Source organism: Prunus persica, chromosome G2 (genome assembly GCF_000346465.2).
Source record: "Prunus persica cultivar Lovell chromosome G2, Prunus_persica_NCBIv2, whole genome shotgun sequence".
In the NCBI taxonomy this organism is placed as follows: Eukaryota; Viridiplantae; Streptophyta; class Magnoliopsida; order Rosales; family Rosaceae; genus Prunus; species Prunus persica.
In genome coordinates, this window is record NC_034010.1 from 18,382,877 (window position 1) to 18,409,504 (window position 26,628).

Here is a 26,628-nt window from a genome sequence, read left to right on the forward strand (position 1 = left end):
CATTCGTCAAGCTGCTGGAATAAAAAGCCCCTACAGTGCTTTAAAAAGTTCACCAAAAGTTACCCCGAACTTATAATCATGTGTACTTTTATCTTGTGATGTCCAAATCACATGTACTTTTGGTTAGATTAATTGGCATTGACTTTTGCTAGATTAATTGTGTAATTGATATGGATTTTGTTCATATTTGATATGAATTTTGGTATGCTAATTGTATAATTGACCTGAATTTTGTTCATATTAATTGGTATATTATATAGACTATAGTCTATTAGTTCTAGATGTAAAAATCTTATTTGTTTTAATTATGAATGACATTAGTATTGTTTAAATTCTAAGACTATTTAGTTGTCTGGATTTTTTTTATTATTAAGTATTTAGCCTTTTAAATATTGTCCTTCCCCTGAAAAATTCATGTTTAAGTTCCAAACCCACTTAGGCAGATACAATCATAAACGATTGAAAATGCAATTTGATTGCATTTGTTGTTTTGAACTACATGAACTCTTAAAGATTGGATATAACCATGTAAGCACACATTTAAAAGATTCATGTATGAAGTATGAGATGCCCCAAAAAATTCTTTCAGTAATCTGGTAAAAGTTCAAGGTCGCCATCAGCTTGTGCACCAGCATCACATTGTGTCCCCCAATCAATCAATTTGTGCAAATAGGAGCATAACTTTCATGACATATGAAGGAGGAAATTAAAGCAATCTCAGAAGCATATCAAAGTAGGGATCACCAATGGGCCGGGCTAGGCCAGCCTGGCCCACATTGAACAGGCTTTGAGCTGGATCGGGTTGGGTTTCAGAGAGGAGAGGGAAAATAACAGGTTGGGCTGGAGAATGTCGCAAAGAGTTCATATGATTTTATTTTATTTTTTTGTATTTTTATAATTTTTAATTTATTTATTGTGAATTTTAGACAATTTTATAGGATTACAACCCATTGGTACAATTAATATAGAAATGATCAACCTCTTGGGATTGTGCAACTTGGTTGAATCTGTGGCACCCATTCGGAGGTACGCACTCTACGGAAATGTAAAAAATGATGACCTGATCCCTGTCCAGGTGCGCCTGCCTGCCCCTCTCTCTCTCTCTCTCTCATATATATATATATATATATATATTATAGGAACTGTATGAGGATGGTATATTCAGCACATTTTTTTTTCTGGGAATGAGGTTCCAGGCCGAGTCCTCATTATCTTTTGCAGTGCCTTTACTATTGTCTTTGTTGTCTATGTGGATGTTGGCTATGATTCTCCTATTGTCCACCACTATTATATGTCACAAATAAGAGTCAGAAATAAGAGCAAGGGTCTGAAGGGGAATTATTTTCCATCACACTACGGTATTCCAGGTGAAGGAGAAGACGTGATATGACGTAAAAAATCAAACCCTAGATGGTAAAACTACCTCTGACGGAGGGATGGCAGGATCCCCATATCTTCTTGTCCACCATTGCCTAGGGAGAGGTGATGGTTTCTTGGCGATAGATCTAGTGGTAAAACCTATAAAAAGTTAAACATAAACTACTAATTACATAAAAAAACTGAAATTTAAAAAAAATTTAAATTAAAATCTTATTTACCAATTCAATGATACCTTTTACACTGTGAAAGATAAAGAATCGTTAGTGAGGTAAACAGCCTTGTTCTTGGGAAAATTACTCAATGAACGTTGTATTTTACTTTGAGAATTGTGAAATTAGAGATTTTGTTAAGAAGAATAATTCTCAGTTGTTATTGATAGAGCCAAAAGGCTAAGTATTTATAGAGATATTACAAGCTTAACTAGGAAAACTAGGTTACTTGAAGACTCACTACTACAAAAAAGCAAAAAGACGACGGTAAATCACCGTCGTGTATTCGGTTTTTCAATGGTCGTGGAATCCACCGTCATCTTTTCCCTCATAAACCACGACGCTAAATCACCGTCGTTGTTACAATATACAACGTCATCAACAAATACAAAACGACGTCTTTGTACTGCAAAAAGATCTAAAAAAGCAGTCGAGGATGAGAATAGACGACCAACTCTCTAAAAAAACCGTCGTTAAAAAGGAAAAATATGACACATATTTACAGAACATGGCCGCAAGATAGACATACAACGACGAAAATTAAAATAAGACGCCGTTAAATATCATTTTCACGACAATAAAAAATATGTCGTCTTTAAATACATTAGAAGACGACGTTATTGATACCTTCTACGTCGCCTATATAAAAAGAACCGTCGTAAAATAAATTTTCCACTTCGATTTTTCTATAAAAGATGACGTGGAAATAGTTGTCAGTGTCATTATTTACGACGTATGTATTTATAGAGTAGACGTTGAACAACGAAACAACGTCGGTTACAAATATATGAGAGTCGTATTACAAAATTTATACGTCCTATTTTCAGAAACAAACAACGACGATAAATATTAGACGTTGTTAAATAAAACAACGTCGAAAAAAAATAAAAACAGACGTGTTTAGTCTGCTAAAGTTCTAAAAAATTGTCGAGGATGAGAATAGACGACCAACTCAAACAAATCACCGTCGTTAAAAAGGAAAAATATGACACATATTAAAAGAACAAGGCCACAAGATAGACATACAACGAAGACAACTAAGACACTACGCCGTCAAATATAATTTTCACGACAAGAAAAAATATGACGTCTTTAAATACATGAGAAGACGACGTTATTGAAATATACTACGTCTCTTATTTACAAATAACCGTCGTGAAATAAATTTTCCACTTCGATTTTTCTAAAAAAGATGACGTGGAAATAGTTGTCAGTGTCATTATTTACGACGTATGTATTTATATAGTTGACGTTGAAATGCGAAACAACGTCGGTGGCATTTATATAGTTGACGTTGTATTTATATGTATTCATTACTCACGACGCACTTATTAATATAGACGACGTTGAACTTCTAAACAACGTCGGTTCCAAATAAATGAGAGCCGTATTACAGAACATATAGACGGCGTTGATTATGATGAGAGCCGTATTACAAATAACGTCGTTTAATTGATATTAGACGGCGGTTATAATGAATTACCGTCGAAATTCATTTCGTTCCTCTTCGTTTATAAAAGAACTTGCGACGTGGAAAATGTATGATGACGTCGTATTTTTTAACGTTCAGATTATATATCTCGTTTTTTAGACGTCGGTATTATGGGATTGGAGTCGTGTTATTTTGAATTACATGGCGGTTCTTAATCCTTCCCCGACGTGATACCCTGAATAATTGCTTCACAATAGCGTCGTGGTTCTTCATTGTTACGTTGCTTTAAGACGTCGGTACTTAATCCTTCCCCGACGTGATACCCTGAATAATTGCTTCACAATAGCGTCGTGGTTCTTCATTGTTACGTTGCTTTAAGACGTCGGTAAATATGCTGAATAACTGGTTCACAATAACATCGTGTTTTATTTGACCGTAGAAAGTGAAGAAATCACATTACAATATATTACAAAATTAATGTCATACACTGCCAATTACATAAGCATCATTCAATCCATATATCTTCACATCCATCTCGAATATTTTGACCGCCTAACTCACCCACCAGTTCATCAAATGTGTCAACATTTGGCATCCCTCTAGTAAATGGCTCACACTCAATTATCACATCACCTAAGACTTCATCACCAATAACATCATTATATTCTCTATTAGGCATTGATAACACTACCGACCAACCACGATGCATCGGGTCGTCAACAAAAAATATTTGTTTGACTTGAGAAGCCAAAACAAATTGGTCATTCCTATGTCCAATTTTACTCAAATCTACAAGGGTAAATCCAAGTTCGTCGACTACAAGACCAGAACTATCTATCCAATCACACCTAAAGACTGGGATTGTAAACTTTTGGTAGTCAAGGTCCCAAATTTCTTGAATGACACCATAGAAACCCATATTTGAGAGAATTGGGTTTTTATCCTTGGCACTAGCAACTTGCATGGTATGTGCAAGTAAATAAACTCCACTATTTTGAGTTGTCCGCACATCATCTTGTGCCTTGATATTGAATTTAATACCTTTAATAAGATAGCTCCTATATAATGGCACTGCCATGTTTGGACCAGCTGCTAGCCACCTTAAATTTTCTGATACGCCATGATTGTCTTCCTCAAGTTCACTTTGAACCTGCAAATTAATCATATATCTTAATTCAATCTAACATAGAAATAAGAAGAAAATTAAAAGAGAAATATGTTATTCAACAACATATACCTTGAAGCGTAGCCATTGAATGAAAGTGCTATTGTGCTTATCCTGCAGCCACTTTGTTCTCTTTCTAAATTTTGGATAAGCAGTCTTGATGTGGATCATATGTTGCCTACATGACACGAAAAATTCAAGCATTACGGTCCCAAATATAGAAGATAAACATAAGAAATAATTTAAAATCAATAAGTTAAAGAATAAAACTCATACGTACTCGATATAAGGTAGGACTTCCTCCGTATTCTCCAAGACATATAGATGTGCTTGATTCAACAGGTCCTGATCAACTACGCTCACTGTGCAACCTGATAATGACTTTGAAAGTCCCATCTTTTGGCTTGAAGGCACTCCAACTGTACTAACATCAGATAAATGCTGAGTACAAAACTCTACCGCTTCTTCAGCTATATACCGCTCAGCAATGCAACCTTCGGGACGAGTACGATTCTGAACATACCCCTTCAGCACTTTCATATATCTTTCAAACGGATACATCCACCTAAAATATACTGGCCCACATAGACGAACTTCTCTGACAAGATGTACTACTAGATGAACCATGATATCAAAGAATGAAGGGGGAAAGTACTTCTCAAGCAAACACAGAGTAACTACTACATCTTCTTCCAACTTATCTAGCTTGGAAACATCAACAGTCTTTGCACATATAGCATTGAAGAAGAAGCACAAACGAGTTATTGCATACCTTGCAGGCTTCTCCAAAACAGAACGAATTGCCACACGGAGCAATTGTTGCATTAAGGTATGACAATCATGTGATTTAAGGCCAAGAAGTCTTGAATCTTGTAAAGATACAAGATTTTTAATATTTGAAGAATAACCTTCAGGGACCTTCATACCATAGAAAGAATTGCAAACCTCTCTCTTCTCTGCTCTTGACAAATTCCAAGGCCCAGGAGGCAAACGAGTACGTCTTTCTCCATACTCGGGTTGCAAATCAGTTTTGACCCCCATGTTCAATAAATCTAATCGAGCAGCAATCCCATCTTTATTTTTTCCAGGGATCTCCAGCAATGTACCAATAATACTATCGCAAACATTCTTCTCAATGTGCATAACATCTAGGGCATGCCTCACAGGAAGGTATTTCCAATACTCGAGATCAAAGAATATTGATTTCTTCTTCCAACAAACTCTGTCACCATTTTCAACCATATGCAGCACTTCTTCTCCGGTTAATGGCTCGGGAGGAATGCCATATTCAGGTTTCCCATTAAAAGCTGCACGTTGCCTCCTATATGGATGATTGATTGGTAACCATTTTCTATGCCCAATGTAACAAATTTTGTGGCCATTTTTCAACCTGTGACTAGGTGTATCATCGCCGCATATTGGACAAGCTTTATATCCTTTAACAACACAACCAGATAAGTTTCCATAGGCGGGGAAATCATTAATGCAGCTCTGAGTGTAAAGTATTCTCCATTATGTGCATCATACACTCCTCTAATCCCATCCCACAAAGATTTTAAATCATCAATCAAAGGCTCCAAGTAGACGTCTATATCATTTCCGGGTTGTTTAGGACCGGAAATCAATAAGGTTAACATCATGAACTTTCGTTTCATGCACAGCCATGGAGGGAGATTATATGTAACTAAGATAACCGGCCAACAACTATATCTGCTACTTAGAGAACTGTGGGGATTGAATCCATCAGATGAAAGAGCCAATCTCAAGTTTCTCGGCTCATTACCAAACTCAGGCCATTTATCATCAAGAAGTTTCCAAGACGGGGAATCCGCCGGATGAGACATCTGACCGTCAAAACAATTTTATGACTCATCAAAACAATTTTGTTTTGGATGGTCATTTTAAATTTTTGTTATTCAAAATGAATTTTTTCAAGGTTTAGGGGGAAGAAAATATATCAATGACTTCATAGGAGTTGACTTTGCATTTTTCTGATTTATTTTAAATTTATTTTGAATATTTTGATATAAAAATAATAAAATATTCTTATCACAACAACAAACCACGTCGGTGTTAATAAATTTTAGACGTTGTAAATTGTAATAGACGACTAAGTTGTTAAAATGACGTCGTTTAAATGAGAAACCATGGCGGATATTTAACTATCCGACGTAAAATATATATTCCACGACTTAAACGCTGTTGTTACAAAGTACTACCCTGAACCCTTAAGAAATTGAAGACGTTGTAAACCATAAACGACTCAATTGTTCAAAGAACGTCGTCTAAATATCCTTTTACGTCGGATTTGGTTAAAACGAAACAACAAAAAACGACGGCTTTTGACTTTATTACGTCGTTGGAAAAGTATTACACGTCGGTTACGCAATTTGTATGTTTGTTTTTTTTTTTAATTTAAGAAAACCTCAACAAATTTTTACATTATATATTATAGACAAAATTTGTACATTATACATAAATATCAAGTGTTCAATAATTCCCCTATTCCAGGTGAAGGCAAACAAACTCTGACCATTCATTCCGGACTTCATCAATTGCTTCTTGGGGGTATGACGCTTCCTGTTTTCCCTTGGCATACTGCATAAACAATGACTATTAGGGTTTATAAATAAAAAGAAATTCAATCACAGACGACGATATTTTTCATAACCGACGTACTATATCTATTCAAAGACGGTAATTTTACATGACCGTCGTTGATAATACAAAAAACGACGTAAAATGTATGAAGGTAATTTCTTCTTACCTTCTTCTCAAACCCCAAGGAAGGATCCATGATGATGTCCCTCATGAAGCGCATCACATAATACCCACATTCGACATTGCTGGGTTGCTTTGGTGTGCCTGACAGAGTTTTTCAAATGACTGCCTTACGGCCTGGTCTGGCTATGTGAGAATTATAAATTTTTATAGCACTGTTCACAATGTTTTTGGCCTCTTCATCGACCACACGATTTCCTGGCAGAGGATCCAGAAAATAGACGGTTTCTCTCTTTGCTCTTACAATCAGCAAGATCCAATGACGGCTGCACAAAATTAATATAAAAACGACGGTTATTTACAATAACGACGTATTATAATATTTCACACAACGAAATAAAGTAGCAATCGACGACATTTTACATTTATCACGACGATAAATAACTACCGACGTGGTTAGTAGTTTCAAACGACTCAATAAAATAAAACACCGACGTAGTTAGTTTATACGCTGTAATTTATTGAAAATCATAAAAACAAAATCCTGTTAAGGAGACTAACCCTGGATTGTAAGGCATCAGGAAAATCTGTTCACCGTCAGTCTTCTGAAGTCGAGCTGCTAGTAAGCGTGATCTGTCAGCTATTGTGCCAGAGCTGGCACTAACTGTAGCAGGGTCGATAAAGCCAACCATATTGCACATATTTGTTCGTTTCAAAACATCGTGCAAGTGCCTAAATATATAAAATAATATAAACAAGTCAGCACAAAAAAACACACGACGGTTATGTATAACAAAACGACGTATTATAAAATTTCACACGACGTACTGAAATAGACAACGGCGTTATAATATATTTATCACGACGGTAAATACTAACGACGTGGTTAGTTAGTTAAGACGACGCAATAAATAAACCAACGACGTATTATTTTAGAATGACAAACCTCATATATACAAAAAAACACGACGGTTATGTATAACAAAACGACGTATTATAAAATTTCACACGACGTACTGAAATAGACAACGACGTTATGATATACTAACGACGTGGTTAGTTGGTTAAGACGACGCAATAAATACACCAACGACGTATTATTTTAGAATGACAAACCTCATATATACAGCAATGACAGTGGCTCCTATTTCTTCCATGCCTGCAAATTGTGTAATATCTTCAGGCAGGAGGAAGGTATCGCGCTCTAGACCAAACACCTCCTTATCAATTGTAAAGTGCAGGGTCTTATCCTGAGGCACGAGTGTCGTTTCCACATAACGACAAAGGGAGTTTAAAGAAGATGGCGCCTCCATATTTGAATAATCAACAACTTTAATAACCTGTTTAAAGAAATAAAAAAAATGACGTGGTAATTCAATAAAAACGACGGTTTAAGGAATAAAACGTCGTCTGAAAAGAATTTAAACGTCGTCTGAAGAAACCGTCGTGGTGAATAATTTATTACGTCTTAAAAAAAATTCCGGCGTCTAAGTTGTAAACAAACGACGATTTAAAGAAAAATATCGACGTCTGGAATTTTGAAAAACAAATAAAAAAGGGAAAGTTATGTGAACATACCTGGTCGTCATCTTCTTTCTCCTTTTCATCATGTTTTTCTTCTGTCTTCCCTTCATCTATTACGTCGGGAATGACTAACTCCGTCGTCTAAAAACCACAAAGTTTTAAAATAAGACGTTTAATGGCGTGTAAAACAAGTAAACTAAATACGACGTGGTATTGAAATACAAACGACAGTTTATGTTTAAAATCGTCGTGGTATGTATTTCAAACGAGGGTTTTATTAATAATAACGACGTCTAATGGTTTTTAAAAAAAACAGAGAATTCAAAGTTCAGATATGTTACCTTTTCTTCCTGATGTTTCCCATTTTTGGCAGTATCATCCTCAAAATGCTGGGATCTCACATCACCTCCAGAGCAGCTTGCTTTGTCAGACATTGGATTTTTGGGACTTTGGCTAATTCTGGGTTTAAGCATGCTTGGATCAAAATTGGGAATTAATTGGGAAAGCTGACTCAGGAAATGCTCCCTCTCAGCCTCTACCAATTGTTTCGTTCTAGCCTCCATCCTTAAAGCCTCTTCCCTTGCCTTAGCTTCCATCTTTTTAGTCTCTTCTTGAAGGAGAACTCTTAAACTGTCCTTCAAACGGTCGTCAAAGCTCACTCTCTGTGGTTTGGGTAAATTGAAATATTGCCTTGGTGAGATCCCAGCACCTACTCCTCTCACTCTGCCTGGATGCTCGGGGCCCAAAGCCATGGTCAGCACATCATTGCTGCCAGAAACAGTGACTTTGCCTTCCGAGACTTGTTTTTGCAATTCATCCTAAAACAAAGATGTATAAAAAAGTAAGAACAAAAACACACGACGGTTATTTATATACAAACGACGTATTATATAATTTCACACGACGCAATAACATATAAATCGACGTTATTATAATTTATCACGACGGTAGTTTTTAAACCGACATGATTAGTTTTTAAAACGACGAAATGAATAAACCACCGACGTCTTATGCTTTATCTACAGATAACAGAGGGATGATTCAATATTCACACCTTTAACGACCTTGTTTAAAACATTTCGACGTAGTAATTCAATACAAACGACGCGAAAATGAACCACCGACATCTTATGCTATAATTACAGAAAACAGAGTAGTGATTCCTGATTTAGACCTTTAACGACGTGGTAATATCATTCACACGACGCAAAATATAACATAAGACGTAATAAGAATTATTCACAGTTTAATAAAAATTTAAAACAGAGTGAGTAGGCTTACAATTAATTTTGCTTTCTCTGCCACCTTTGGATCCGGGATGTTACCATGTTTGTCCTGTCTAGCTCTCTTCCATAAGGTAGATCGATCAATTTCTACCCCAGGCATGGTTTCCTCCAATTGATCCTCCAAACCAGCATATCCTTTTCGAGACAATCAATGATTGTACTCAAGTTTCTCCCTAATCTGTGCATGTTGAGAATGCACAGACTCAAAATCTTTGGATAACCTTGAAGCTACAAAGGCATCCCATTGTGCTTTCTCTATGAATTTATATGTTTCAGGGGGTTGGCTTAATCTCTCCCTGTCATTGGTGTATGGAAGGATATATTGCCTCGTTAGTGTAGACTTGAAATCCTTCCATTTCTTGGCAGCAGAAGCTAACACAGAGCTCTTGTCCCCTTGACCTACCACAAAAGCAATGTCAACTGCTTCCCAAATCTGCTCCTTTATATCCTTGGGGATTTGAGCCCATTTCATGTCCACAAGTGGAACTCTGGAGCGTGCCAACACACCAATGTAGGACTGCATCTCACTATGTGCTTGGCCAATTCCTTTCCCCCTTTTATTGTACTCAACAATTGGCCCCAGTTTCTGAAGTTTTCTCTTCACAACACGAGGCATTGTGCTCATACCTCGACCAGACTTTGAATCATCAGAGATTGTTGTCGTGCTGGTTCGTTCTGTCTCAGCAGATGATGAAGCAAACTTCATCTTCTTCGAAGGCTTCACTTGAGGAGGTACCATTCCAAGGTCCTTACCTCCATTTTTCTTGGAGCCAGAATCCTTACTTTGGTCTTGGTGAGAAACCATTTTTACAGACAAAACTGCAAGTGAAAATATTTCAGGAAAAGATTAAGAACACAAACGACAGTTATTAATAAAATACAACGTATGATATGATTTTAAACGACGCAATGAAATAATCTCAGACGTAATAAATGTTTAAAACCAAGGTAATTAAACAACGACGAAATAATTAACTATAAACGACGAAATATTAATATAACGTCGTGGTATTGATGTTCACACGACGTCAGTCGTAATATACCGTCGTCTATATAAGGATCCAAAACCCTTCTTTCTTTCTCTGTGAATGTTTGATTGCAGATTTGATTTTTCTGAACCATGCTTTTTGTTTTCTAATTTGATAAAATACAAGGCCAAGAAAGAAAGGTTTGGAATCTTATATAGACGACGGTATTTTAATATGACGTCGTGGTATTAACATTCACACGACGTAAAACAATAAGATACTGTCGTCTATATTAGATACCAACCCTACTTTCTTTTTCTTTATATTTTATCAAATTAGGGAAAAACAAAAACCATTGTTCAGAGAAATCAAACCTGCAATTAAACAAGCAAATAAAAAAAAGACTATAATTTTAAAAACAACTTTGTCAATTTTCAGACGACGCTAGAACGACTGACGAACCGTCGTGGTCTACATATTTAACCACGTACATAAGAAGCTACCGTCGTCTTATTTAGTTGAGGTAGTTGTCTTCAAAGTTGGAAACTTTCCCTCTTTGTCTGTATATTTTATCGAACTTGGAAAGAAATAAAATGATTTTGGCCAGAAAAAAGGTAAAAAGATTTTTCAAACAAAAAACGTATGAGCATGCAAAACAGCAACCAAAATAGTGAAAATGAAAGCTTACCTTTTGCGTGCAATGAAAGCAAGAGGAAGATTATGTTTAAGTTCAGAGACGACGAAGAAGACGAGAGGAAGACGATGAGATACTCTGACAGTGCTCTGACAAGGAAAAAAGTCTAAAAGTTTTCTCTGGGAGATTGAACTTTTTAATCGGGTTTGGAAACAGCGCATGTGTATGTCAGGTAGACGAAAAGTTGATTACATATAAAACCATTTCAAAAAAATAATACGGCGGTTACATATAACTACGACGTATAAATTACAAAATACGACGGTACATTTAACTTCGGACGTGGTAAATAAATACGACAGTAGTGTTGTAGGTACTGTCGTAGTAAACTCAAAAATTAAAGTACATAAGTAATAACTTGCGTCATGGTAGATTATTTAACACGTCGTTTTTATTAATGTACCGACGTGGATTTCTATAATATACGTCGATCATACCGACGTTGATTTTACAATTTAAACGGCGGTTTTTTTGTAAGGACCGCCGTTGGTTTTAAAAATTTATTCTATAAATTTGTCGCGTCATGGTAGAATTTTTTTTCCCGTGACCTTTCAGTTTATTTTTCAATTACAGTGCGTTATAAATAGAGTTTTTTTTTTCCGGAGGAAATTTTAAATGTAGGAAATTAATGTTCTGGAATATGTAAAGTTTCTTTTTTGGAGGACAGATTTAAATAAAATAAGAATATAAAAACAACGACTGTTTTTTTATTACTGTCGTCGTTTTTCGTCGTCTTAAGTAAGACTAAGACGACGTAATATATTTGTTTAGCGACGTTGATTTGTTTTTTAAACGTCGTTAGGTATAATATAACCGTCGTTGAAAATTGTCTCTCTGATTGCAAATTTGCAACGACGTTAGGTATAATATTTGTAGATACACAAACGCACACACATCATCAACTTCCAAAAAATTGTCTCTCTGATTGCAAATCTGTGTCATCTGTTAAGATTATGATGTGGAACAGAATTCCATCTGGTAAGATTTCGTAACCCTTGGGATCTCAGACAAATCTGATTATGTTGGCGGTTTTCTATATAAACCGTCGTGGTTATTTCAATTCTTGTCATTAAGTAGATCTACCGACGTAGGATAAGAAAATCAAAGAAAAAAATTGTTAACAAAAATTCTTATTAAGACAACGGTTAAAATTAAAGGTACGACGTATAAAATGAATAAATACGACGTTAAATTTTATTGTACGATTTAAAGATAACGTCGTAGAACTATACGCAAATGACGTCGATATATTTATATTTTCCGTCGTTGTACATTAATTTAATACGGCGATATTTTGTATTTTAAAGCCGTGGATTTGTTTGTAATTATACGGCGTCTTATACGAAAACCTCGTCGTGTTATTTTATGAGTAAAAACGGCGGTTTTTATTGAAATCGTCGTCTTTACTTTCTACGTCGGTCGATTCATAACTTCTGCCGTTCTTTGTTGGCATTGATTTTACACTGCGGAAATCTGTTTCAAATAGACGTCGGTTGTTTAATTATGTATGTCGTTGTTTTTGAACAGCCATTTGAATCTCCATTTTTTAGTTGTCTAAGGTTGTATTACACGACGGTGTTTTTAGAACCGTCGTCTTTTTAAAAACCACGACGGTTTTCACTTAGACCGTCGTTGTTTTCTGGTCGTCTTTTTCACTTTTTGTTGTAGTGACTACTCCAAATCAATTACAATCAACTAATAAAAGGAAACTAAATAACAATTTAATAACGTTCCTAATTTCCAACACTCCCCCTCAAGTTGGAGGGTGGATATCAAGAACGTCCAACTTGCACAAGAGATTGTGAAAGGTGTTACTCCCAAAGGTTGCTGATAAAGAGGCAGTGGTGTCACTGCTGTAGAGGGGGCAGCTGTGTCACTGTTGTAATGAAGGCAAATTTGGAGGCAAATGGAGCAGCGGTGTGCTGCTGTAAAGGGGGTTGTTGCTCCTCTCAAATCCGACGATGTATGAGAGTCGTGAGTTGAAGGAAGCAGCACCCAAATAAAGTTGCATCTATCTCCCCATCAAATTTGACACTGATAAATGGTCAAGATTTGAAAGAAGAGAAATTGAAATAATAGTAAAGAGACTCAAACATGCCAGTCTCATGGCAGAAACAAATGCAAGAGGGGAATGTGGTAGCATACGGCTGTCTCATGAAGAAAAAAACTTCAAAAAAAGAGAATAGTAAGGGAGGAAACCCAGCAAATCATGAACAGAGACAAAGACAAAGATAAGGTGCTCAAACTGAGAAGCGAAAAGGCAACTCAAGAGAGCAGCTGAAGAAGACAGAGACCGGCAGAACAGTCAAATGAAAGGCTCGACGAGCGTTGACGAGGCTCGTGGAGGAAAATAACGGCTCGGTGAGCGGTGACAAGGCTCACGGAGGAAATAAACGGCTTAGTGAGCAGTGACGAGGCTCACGAAGGAATCGCAATGAAGACGGCGTGCCTGCCGCAAGCGTAGACGACTTAAAAAAATGATGGGTAGGCTCGATGAAGGCCGAAGATGCCGTGGTTGTGGCAAGCGTAGTAGACATCAAAACATGGGCTCAATATCTGATTGCAACAGAGAGCATGACTAGAGATGGCTCAATATGATTTGTATAGAGAGCAATACTTGTATGAAAAACATAAGGAAATTGCAGAGCCAAAGAAGGGTGCGACTGTTGGTTTAGTTAGATGTAGGAACTGTGGGATGGTATGGCTTTGGTAGCGGGAATAAAATATTGATCATTGAGGAGAGGGTGAATAAGACGACTATACAAGATGAATACCCATCATGGGTGAGGGATGAAAAGCGCCAACGACTCTCAATTTGGCAAAAGATTTCAAAGATTAGCAACTAGGGTTGTGAAACATCGGATTGTGAAGAAAATAAGGTTTGTAAAAAAAGTTTCAAGAGACGCCCTAGAATCAGTGCTCTGATACCATGTGAAATTAGAGATTTTGTTAAGAAGAATAATTCTCAGTTGTTATTGATAGAGCCAAAAGGCTAAGTATTTATAGAGATATTACAAGCTTAACTAGGAAAACTAGGTTACTTGAAGACTACTCCAAATCAATTACAATCAACTAATAAAAGGAAACTAAATAACAATTTAATAACGTTCCTAATTTCCAACAGTAAGGAGTTCATTTGTTGAGTAATAAGTAGTCGTTCCTAAAGTAAATTGACTAAGAAACCTTTTTTACTAATCCAACAATACCTTTTACAGTACCAACGACAGTTTGCTTGACTCAAAATCATAGCTTTTTAAGTCAACGGATGGATGATCCTCTCATTTGGTCATTTCCATCCATCCGACAGTTTGCTTGTTCACAACACCTCATCATTGATGGCACTTGTGAGAGCATCCGATCCACAAACCTCCTCTGTTTCCAGTATTTGTCGATATTGTCGTTATCACGTGTTCCTGAGTTTCAGAGGCCAAGACACTCGCAAGACTTTCACTGACCACCTCTACACGGCCCTTGTCAATGCTGGATTTCGCACTTTCCGAGACGACGACGAAGTCGAGAGAGGAGAAGCTATCAAGCCCGAACTGCAGAAAGCAATCAAACACTCACGAACTTCTTGTTGTGCGGAAGCGTCAACCAACTGTGAGTGAAAAATAAACAACTACTGGCAGAAGAAAAAAAAAATTGAATAGAAAATTACAACAAGAAGAACACCAAGATTTATACTGGTTCGGCAATTGCCTACATCCAGTTTGGAGACGACGAAGTATTCCACTTTAATCAATGGGGATATACAATAGTGTTTACCACTCAATTTCCCAAAGACCCAAATACACCTAACCTCCTTCACTCACAAAGGAAGAGAAAACAATGATACAAAGCAAAGAACAACTAGAGAGAATTTGTTTCTCTCTTTGGCAAAATGCCTTTCTTGCTATTTTTCTCTTCTACTCAACACTTGGTTGGATTCCTCAAATAAAACCATTTGCTTCCAATTTATAGCCAAAGGAAGTGGCTTCTCAAAGAAGCCAAAGGTTAGGCAAGTCAACAATAGCCTACCACCATTTGTGAAAGCTAATTAATGCATTCCCATTGCAACTTGTCAATAGCCATCACTTTTGACTATTGTAAAAGCCAATTAATGCATTCACATTGCAACTTGTCAATAGCCATCACTTTTGACTATTGTAAAAGCCAATTAATGCATTCACATTGCAACTTGTCAATTTGCCGATATTGTTGACTATTGGTTTGAGGCAATAATCAACAATCTCCACCTTGGCTCAAACCCTCGAAGTAGAACTCCCAATAGTCGTCTCCCAATCCCCTATGGGGCAATCAACAAATTTTACAAATGCCAATTAAGTCTAAGCAGTGCTTAAACTTGAGCAACGAAACTGGCTTTGTCAACATATCCGTAGGATTGTCAGCAGTCCCAATCTTCTGAAGAAGAATATCTCCCTCTTCAATAATCTCACGAACAAAATGGAACCTTACGTCAATGTGTTTTGTATGTGCATGATGAACTTGATTCTTTGCTAAATAAATAGCACTCTGACTGTCACAATGAACATCCACATGGTCTTGTTGGACCCCCAAGTCATCAAGCAACCCTTGAAGCCAGATGGCTTCCTTTATAGCTTCTGTTACCGCCATGTATTCTGCCTCAGTAGTCGACAAAGCAACTGTAGATTGCAGAATCGACCTCCAACTCACTGGACCTCCAGCAATAGCTAATACAAAACCTGTAGTGGACCTACGCTTGTCCAAATCTCCTGCGTAATCAGAATCCACATATCCAACAACACATTGACCAGTAACTTTATCTTGCTGAAACAATAAACCAACACCTACAGTACCCAGAATATACCGCAGAATCCATTTCACAGCTTGCCAATGCCCTTTTCCTGGATTATGCATATATCTACTGACAATACTAACAGCTTGTGAAATATCAGGCCTTGTACACACCATAGCATACATCAAACTACCAACAGCACTTGCATATGGAATTTGAGCCAAGTAATGACTCTCTTCACCAGTTCTAGGAGACATAGAAGCACTAAGTTTGAAATGAGGGGCAAGAGGTGTACTAACCGGCTTTGAATTTTCATTCATCCCAAAACGTTGTAGTACCTTCTTCAAATACTGCTTTTGACACAGACTAATCTTGCCCTTCGCTCTGTCTCTTTCAATTTCCATACCCAGTATCTTCTGAGCTTCTCCCAGGTCCTTCATCTCAAATTCATTACTCAGTTGAGTCTTCAACCTTTCAATCTCTACTTTGCTTTTACATGCTATAAGCATATCATCAACATATAAAAGCAGATAGATGAAGGTTCCATCTTGTAGTTTGCGAAAGTATACACAATGGTCATAATGACTCCTTGTGTATTTATACCCGATCATAAACCTATCAAATCGCTTGTACCATTGTCTTGGAGACTGCTTCAAGCCGTACAATGATTTTTGCAATTTGCAAACCCAATTTTCTTTTCCAGCAACTTTAAAACCTTCTGGCTGAGACATATAAATTTCTTCCTCCAAATCACCATGTAAGAATGCAGTCTTGACATCAAGTTGAGCCAACTCAAGGTCAAACTGTGCAACCAAAGCCAACAGAATACGAATAGACGAATGTTTTACTACGGGAGAAAATACCTCATTGTAGTCAATGCCTTCCTTCTGAGCATAGCCTTTAGCTACCAATCTGGCTTTGAATCTTACATTGTCTTTTCCCAAAGATTCCATCTTTTTGGCATAAACCCATTTGCAACCAATTGCTTTCTTCCCCTTTGGTAACTGAACCAGCTTCCAAGTCTCATTTTTATGAAGAGACTTCATCTCCTCATCCATAGATTTCTTCCACTCCAAGCTCTCTGAACTTCTGACAGCTTCTTTGTAGGCGGATGGAATATCATCTTCAATAACAGGAAGTGCATATGCCACAATATCAGTAAACCGAGCAAGCTTTCGAATTTCCCTTCTTAATCTTCTGGTTGCAATAGAATCTTGTTGCTGTGGAGGCTCTTGGGTAGGTGCCTCCTCTTCATCATCGTTGTCCTCATCATCATAATCAACTGTAGGACTAGTGTCTGTAGTATCAGACCTTACTGGAACAACTGGAGTTTTCAGTAACTCCACCTGCTTTGAACTACTCATGGTCTTAGTTGCTTCAATTTCACCTTCATGCTTGTTCTGATTTACCATAGCAGCCTCATCAAAAGTCGCATCTCTGCTTACAACAAATTTCTTCTCATCTGGACACCAAAGTCGGTATCCCTTCACGCCAGTGCTAAATCCCATAAATAAAGCTTTCTTTGCTCTTGGATCTAACTTGCTTTCCCTGACATGATAGTAAGCAGGACAACCAAATATGAGTAAATACTTGTAATCAGTACAAGGTTTACCAGACCATACCTCCATGGGCGTTTTGCCCTCATTCGCAGCAGCAGGCAACCGATTAATGAGATGGCTTGCATAAGTAATCGCCTCAGCCCAAAATGCCTTGCCTAAACCAGCATTAGACAACATACACCGAACTTTCTCAAGCAAAGTACGGTTCATGCGCTCTGCCACCCCATTCTGTTGCGGTGTCTCCCTAACCATGAAGTGCCTCACAATACCCTCATCTTGACAAACTTTCAAGAAAGGATCAGACTTATATTCACCACCATTGTCTGATCTGAGAGTCTTGATCTTTCGACCGCTTTGCGTTTCAATCATCTTTTTCCACTTCAGGAATATCTTCAAGACTTCATCTTTACGCTTCATGGTGTACACCCATATTCTTCTAGAGAAGTCATCAACAAAGGAGACAAAATAATGGTTACCTCCCCAAGATGCATTCTTGTAAGGTCCCCAAACATCAGTGTGAACATAATCTAGAATGCCCTTAGTGTGGTGAATAGCAGTGCCAAATTTCACTCTAGTTTGCTTACCCAGCACACAATGTTCACAGAATTCCAATTTGCATGCCTTCGCACCTTTCAATAAGCCTTGCTTCACCAATCCTTGCAACGCTTTTTCACCAGCATGCCCAAGACGCATATGCCATAACCTTGTGGTGTCTGTGCTATTTGCGTCAGCAGCTTCGGTGACAGCTGCTCCACCAATAACTGTACTCCCCTGTAAGAAATACAAGTTATTTCGTCTTGTACCTTTCATCACCACCAGTGCCCCGTACACAGCTTTAAGAACTCCACCCTCCATGATGATCTTGAGACCCTTGGATTCCAAAGCGCCCAATGAGATGAGATTCTTCTTCATATCCGGTACATACCGGACATCACTCAATTCTCTGACTGTTCCATCATGTATCTTCAAACAGATTTTGCCTATCCCTTGTGTTTTGCAGGCATTATTATTGCCCATCAAAACGACTCCATCATCCAGCTCCTCGAAGCTAGAAAACCATTCCCGAATGGGACACATATGATAGGTGCAACAAGAATCCAAAATCCACTCAGTTGAGTGACCATCAGCAGATGAACTAGCCAAAGCAAACTCGAAATCAACATCTCCAGATTTTGCAACATTTGCTTCAGAACCGGCTTTCTCCTTCTCTTTGTTCTTCAATTTGGGGCAGTCTTTCTTCCAATGACCTTTTTGGCGACAAAAGGCACATTCATCTTTAGCAGGAAACTTCCCTCGTGACTTTGAACGAGATTTTCCCCGCTTCCCAGATTTTCTTTCCTCTGTTCGACCCCTTGCAACAAGTGCCTCAGTTTGTGAATTTTGAGTCTTCTGTTCCTTTTTACGACACTCATGATTCACCAATGCCGCAGACACTTCATCCAATTTCACCTCGGATTTTCCATACAACAAAGTAGTTGTCAAATGATCATAATCATCAGGCAATGAATTTAACAAACATAGTGCCTTATCCTCGTCAGGAATTATCACATCAAGATTTGCTAAATCAGCCAGTATTTTATTATAATCATTGAGGTGTTCATGCATAGAAATACCTAAACGATATTGAAATCGGAAGAGTCGTTTCTTCAAGAAGAGCCGATTTTCTGCGCTCTTGGTCATATACTTCTCCTCCAATTTCATCCATAACTTCTTAGCAGAAGTTTCCTTCATATACGGGTATTTCAACTCTTTATCAAGGAATGATCGAATAGTGGCACAAGCATGGAGATTAATTCGCGTCCATTGCTTGTCATCAATATCTTCGGGTTTATCCTCTAGAACCATATCCAGCTCTTGTTGATACAACACATCCATAACTTCACATTGCCACATACCAAAATTATTAGAGCCATTGAATTTATCAACCTCTAACCTTGTAGTGGCAATTGGATGTCTATTGGATGTAGGTGCCGACGACGACGATGCCGACTCCTTCTCCTTCAAAACTTCGTCTTTTTCTCCAGCCATCAAATCTGCCTGGTACTATTCACAGACTGTAGCAGAGCACTATTCACGGTACTGTTCACAGTACTGTAGCACCAGCAAATTTTTCACTCCTACGAGACCCCAGTCGAAAACTGGAGCTCTGATACCACTTGTTGTGCGGAAGCGTCAACCAACTGTGAGTGAAAAATAAACAACTACTGGCAGGAGAAAAAAAAATTGAATAGAAAATTACAACAAGAAGAACACCAAGATTTATACTGGTTCGGCAATTGTCTACATCCAGTTTGGAGACGACGGAGTATTCCACTTTAATCAATGGGGATATACAATAGTGTTTACCACTCAATTTCCCAAAGACCCAAATACACCCAACCTCCTTCACTCACAAAGGAAGAGAAAACAATGATACAAAGCAAAGAACAACTAGAGAGAATTTGTTTCTCTCTTTGGCAAAATGCCTTTCTTGCTATTTTTCTCTTCTACTCAACACTTGGTTGGATTCCTCAAATAAAACCATTTGCTTCCAATTTATAGCCAAAGGAAGTGGCTTCTCAAAGAAGCCAAAGGTTAGGCAAGTCAACAATAGCCTACCACCATTTGTGAAAGCTAATTAATGCATTCCCATTGCAACTTGTCAATAGCCATCACTTTTGACTATTGTAAAAGCCAATTAATGCATTCACATTGCAACTTGTCAATTTGCCGATATTGTTGACTATTGGTTTGAGGCAATAATCAACACTTCTGTTATTGTGTTCTCAAAAAACTACGCATCGTCCAGATGGTGCCTTGACGAGCTCGTCATGATCCTTGAACGGCTCTCAGCTGACCATGTCGTTTTACCTGTCTTCTACGACGTGGATCCATCCGATGTGCGGAACCAGACAGGAAGTCTTGCAAAGGCATTTGCTAGACACCAAAAAACCCAACCGTCGAACAGAGTGAAGGAATGGAGGAAGGCACTTGCAGAGGTTGCAGATCTGGCAGGGATGGTCTTACAAAATCAAGCTGATGGGTAATTTCTTTCCTACCATTTCTTTTATTTACAAGTTGAAATACTGAAAATGGACTTTTTCTTTTTTATAACTCCTTCCGACGAGTTACTAATGGAGATTTCATATTATTTTTACTTGTTTTACTTTAAAATAAATAAAATCAAAATTGAACACATATTTAGAATTGCATATGCATGACACGTCTAACTCATTTCTCATTTAAGCAAATCAAACAAATCAAAGTTGGGCTGACGAATTGTACTATTGCAAGGATGTTTGATATATATTTTTCATTTGGATTGCAACTTTCAGACACGAGTCAAAGTTTATCAACAAGATTGTTCAAGTGATAGGAGAAAAACTAAGGCGTAGACCCCTAAGTGTTCCCCACATCATGATCGGAAGGCATTCTCGAATCCACGAACTTAATTTATGGTTACAAGATGGATCAGATGATGTCGGCATACTTGTAATTTATGGCATGAGTGGAATAGGGAAGACAACCATTGCAAAGTATGTTTATAATACAGACTTTGAAAGATTTGAAGGAAGCAGCTTCATCGAAAACATTAGAGAAATTTCACAGCAACCTAATGGCCTAGTTCAAATACAAACACATCTTCTTTCTGATATTTTGTATGGGAGAAAAGTAAAAATACAGAGTGTTAGCAAGGGAATGGCTGAGATAGAAGATGCGATAAGCTCCAAAAAGGTTTTTCTTGTTCTCGACGATGTGGATCATATTAGCCAATTAGATGTGGTGCTTCGAATGAAAGATCAGTTTTATCCAGGAAGTAAAATCATCATAACAACTAGGCGCGCAGGATTGTTAAAGGCTCATCAAGATACTAAGGTGCATGCAGTTGAAACTTTGACTCAAGAAGAATCATTGGAGCTCTTCAGTTGGCACGCATTTGGCCAAGACCATCCCATTGAAGATTACATAGAATATTCAGAAAAGCTAGTCGATCATTGCAGAGGACTTCCATTAGCTCTTCAAGTTTTAGGTTCTTCGTTGTTGGGGGAAAGTATAGGTGTATGGAAAAGTGCATTGGAGAAATTAAAAGTCATTCCAAATGGTGACTAGCTTAAGAGTAAGTTAAGAGTAAGTTACGATTCTTTGCAAGATGACCATGACAAAAAATTATTCCTCCACATTGCTTGTTTCTTTATCGGAAAGGACAAAGATTACATTGCTAAAATACTGGATGGATGTGATTTCTATACAATTGTTGGCATTCAAAATCTCATCGATAGATGTTTGGTGATTATTAATGGATGGGACAAGGTGCAGATGCACGACCTGATTCGTGGAATGGGAAGAGAAATTGTTCGCCTAGAATCAAATGAGCCTTGGAAGCGTAGTAGAGTATGGCATCATAAGGACTCTTTCAAAATCTTGACGGAAAAGAATGTAAGAAATATGCGTTCTTTGTACACATATATGTTTTTCTTCTTGTAAATATTTTCGAAATGTTTTTCTCCTTTCCTTTTGTAGGGTACGGAAAGAATTGAAGGTCTTGTCCTCAACATGCACATGTGCCCTGCTATAAATTCAAATGAGAAAGTCTTGGAAACCAATGCATTTTCAAGGATGCGGGAACTAAAACTACTCCATCTTAGTCATGTACAACTTAACGGATCTTATGCAGAATTTTGTACAGGACTAATATGGTTGTGTTGGACTAAGTTTCCTTTGGATTCTATACCCGTTGATTTTCCTTTGGAAAGCGTTATTATTCTTGAAATGCAATACAGCGGTCTGAGACAAGTATTCAAGGGAACAAAAGTATGTTACTCTCTACTCTTTTCAATTTCTTTTTCATTTTCATTAGGCTTTTAGTTTAATAACAAATTATATATTTATAACAATTAACTCCCCACATTGTTTTCTTCGGTACATTTTTTCCCCTACAGTATCTTCCATCCTTGAAGATCCTTGATCTCAGCCATTCTCATTCCCTTACAGAAACCATTGACTTCTCATATTGCCCAAATCTAGAGAAATTGGTTCTAGTAGACTGTACAAGCCTGATTTATGTCCATGGATCCATTGGAAACCTAGAGAGACTTATTTACTTGAATATGAAAGATTGCAAAAACCTTAGGATGCTTCCCAAGAACATTTGTATGCTAAAATCACTTGAAACATTTATTATATCTGGTTGCTCAAATCTAAATGAGTTATCAATTGAGATGTTGAGGAACATGGACTCCTTAAAAGTGCTTGAGACAGATGGAATTCCTATAAGTGAATTATGGCTAGAAAGAAATTCGAGTATCTTGGGTTCTTTACCCTGATCTTTAGTAGAATTAAGTCTTTGGGGGTGCAATCTTTCGGATGATGCATTTCCTATGGATTTTAGTCATTTGTCCTCATTGCAGAGACTAAATCTAGGGAATAATCCAATTAGTAGCCTACCAAATTGTATCAAAGGATTAACAAGGCTCCATAAACTCTCTTTTAACAAGTGTACAAGTCTCAAATCGCTTCTCAGGGTACCAAAACTATACGATTTGGATATCACCGAATGCATATCATTGGAAAAAATAACGTATCAATACCCCCGTTTATCCTGGGAACGCTGTACCAGATTGTGTTGCAACTACAACCTAGTTGATTGGGAGTACAGGTACAAGTTACAACCCATTGGAAGTGTAGATGTAGAAATGATCAACCTCTTGGGATTGTGCAACTTGTTGGAATCCATTGCACCCATACGGATGTACGCATTATACAGAAATTTACAAGAGGATGATCCAATTCCTATCCAGGTGTGCGCCTCTCTCTCTCTCTCTCTCTCTCTCTCTCTCTCTCTCTCTCTCTTGATCAAAGGAAGTTGACTAATAATGTCATTTTCATTGCATCCATATGTAGGGACTGTACGAACGTGGTATATTCAGCACATTTTTTGGTGGGAATGAGGTTCCAGGCCAATTCAGCCATAAAAGCAGAGGGTCCTCAATATCTTTTACTGTGCCATTACTTGATAATCACAGAACTCGAGGCTTGATTGTCTTTGTTGTCTATGTGAATGCTGACTATGATTCTCCTATTATCCACCACAGTTATTTGTCACATATAATAGTAAAAAATAAGAGCAACGGTCTGAGGGGGGCGTATTGCCCATCACACTACGGTATTCCAGGTGAAGGAGAAGACATGATATGGTTAAGCCACTGGAATTTGGATGATCAGTTACAAGGGGGCGATGAAGTGGTTGTTTCTGTAATTATGATATCTGGGCTTCTGGTAAAGGAGTTGGGCATCCAACTTGTGCAGGTGCAACAAGAAGAGAATCATAATATGATGAGTATTTCCACAGATTCTTCTTATGATGATCGAATATGGTATTATAAGCTCCTTGGGGACTCTGATGAAGAAGATAGGAGAGGTGTGATGTTTTATTGACGCATTGCATAATTTTACTCCAACTATATCCAAATATAAAATAAAACAAAATAATAAATGAATCTATATTTTGTTAGTCCCCTATTCACAGGTCAGTCCCTATTCATTTGAAAAACAAGTTTCCTCTCTAATTTGTTGGGATTTTCACTTGTCTTGTTTTGTATGTTTACCAGACGAAGAAGAAGAGCAACAGGATGATATCACAGTTACAACCACCACAGGCAGAAATAACTCCGGCGTCCTCCGTGGCTGGAAGGTGCTCGTCACCGCAGCTTGCTTCTTTCTCACCCTTTCTCTAATCACTCGGTCTTCTCTCTCAGGCAGAAAGAAGGGACCGTCCACAAGCCCTGGATGAATTTTTTGTACATCTCAACAGCAGACTATTTGTTTTTGCATACATCCAATGTCATTTCGTAGCATCAAATGCATCTTCTTCAGAGATATTTTTATTGACCCCATTCGTTCAGTTTTAACATATCTTTGGGCTGGAAAACTGAAGTGGCCCAACCCAGATTGTGAGATTAGCATCTGCATCTGCTCTGTTGATATATTTTGTGACTTTTTTTTTTTCTTTCAGACATTATTTTCTTCCGTAAGCGTTGGTTACTTTGCGCCCTCTTCTTCATCTTTCCCTGTCTTCTAATTGTTTCTCTCTCTTTTATTTTTTTTTTTTATACAAATGTTTTCTTTACGGGATCTTTCAATAGCAACCTAACAATTCTTCTTCTTGTTTCTGAGATCTATTTTCTCTGCAAAGTTAAAATACCTGAAAGGGCTTTGCAACAGAGTTTTTATTCGAAAGGCATTTGATGTAAACTTAGAACTATAATCTGTAAACGGGTCTAGGTTGGGTATTTTAAATTGTGAATGATTTTAGCGCTTTGAATCTAACTTAACATATTATTATCTAGTAAGAGCATTTCCAGTAGGGAGTTGTATAATGAGGTGTATGTTAAATATATATCATTTGTGATCGGAATTACCTACAATGGGTAAGTGTAAATGATTGTAAATTTGCATCACAACCGTGAGATGCAAATTTAGATGAACATGTGCATCCTTTTTTACATCTTTTATAGGCGGGGCCCTACATACAAAAATGTGAGAAAATATGAACAAAAGTGAGCAAAAAGACTTAATGTAAACCTACTTGCCCAAGACGCGCGGCTAGAGTAGTTGCTAGACAAAATTTCATAATTAATTTGTAGCCACATAAAATAAAATAATTCATTATTGCTGATTGCACTTCTACAGTGAAACTCATAATTAATCAATTAATTAATAGGTAATATATATATATATATTAGCTTGTTCTTCTGATAATTTTTTTGTGGATGAAATCATATCTTCTCCAAATTTAAATATTTTTAGGTCTATTTGTTTGAAAAAAATAAAATAAACTTAACACGCACAAAATTAATTTTATAAAGTTAATACAAAAACGAATTAAGACAAAAAAATTCAATTATACATCTTTAGATTTACATCTTACCAATTGGAACAAAAACCACATTTACAATCCCCGAAGGTGTAAAGGGATGTAAAAGTGGCTTTATACACCCGAAAATACACCCCTTACTGTTTAAAATTCTTGCTTCGAAATATTTACGGTTGTGCCACTACACTTCCGTTGACCGTAACTTCTCCGTTAAAATTCCGATTTGGGCCCACTACATGTCTACGAACTCGTATCGATGAGTTCTATGCTATGGTGTCACTCAAATCCCAAAAATCGTTACGCATCAAAAAATGACTATCGGATCTTACTCCGAAGATAAAATTTTAATTTCACAATTAAATAAATTAAATATATGGTTAAAATTAGGTCGGGGTGTCACAGAGTAAAGTCGCGCTTCTATACTATTCTTTAAATTTTTTTGGTAAAACTGAGTATAGAGATGCATAATCATTTCCAAAATGACGGTTTGGAACCTTGTGCCTTATAGGTTCAAATAACCACATCGGCTCTCCCAAATTTCATATTTCAACGTATGGGAGCCCGGAACTTTTGGCCTGGGCTAAACACAAACTCAGAATTTATTCGCCCTTTTCAAATGGACATGAAATATGAATTGAGTAAAAGCCACGATAATATCACAATATAGTAGTGAAGAGCATTAACTACTATATACCCATAACCTCAAGTTCGGGATCTCTCATATATTTGGATCCATGGGCTTCCCGCCCAGATATAACAAAATATGTGGGGAGCCTCAATTCATCATTTGAGGTTTATACTGATATTATCCATTTCGCGGTGGATTCTTAACAACCGGAATTCACAAAATATATTTCTTCCTTGAGGTGTCGATTATAACATAATCGAACTTTTTTTAAATTCATCATTTTCTTATGCCAAAGAAATATGTGGCGTACCACAATCTGCAATAATACCTCAAGGGTTGTTGTTAATGTATGCATTTTGAGTTATTTCTTTTGGCTTCCCTTGACAATTTTGTAATAGGATTTTTATTATGTTTATCAAGCTCATGCTTAGATTAAGAATAGCTTCTCTAGGTG

General features: G+C 37.3%; 1 pseudogene across 1 annotated transcript; it reads left to right on the forward strand.

The window, feature by feature from the left end:
- Window positions 14,041-24,632, forward strand: LOC18771088 (annotated as a pseudogene). The gene is made up of 7 exons (XR_002270308.1): window positions 14,041-14,950; window positions 20,444-20,716; window positions 21,009-22,110; window positions 22,195-22,485; window positions 23,082-23,471; window positions 23,575-24,091; window positions 24,282-24,632. The product of XR_002270308.1 is annotated as a TMV resistance protein N (transcript).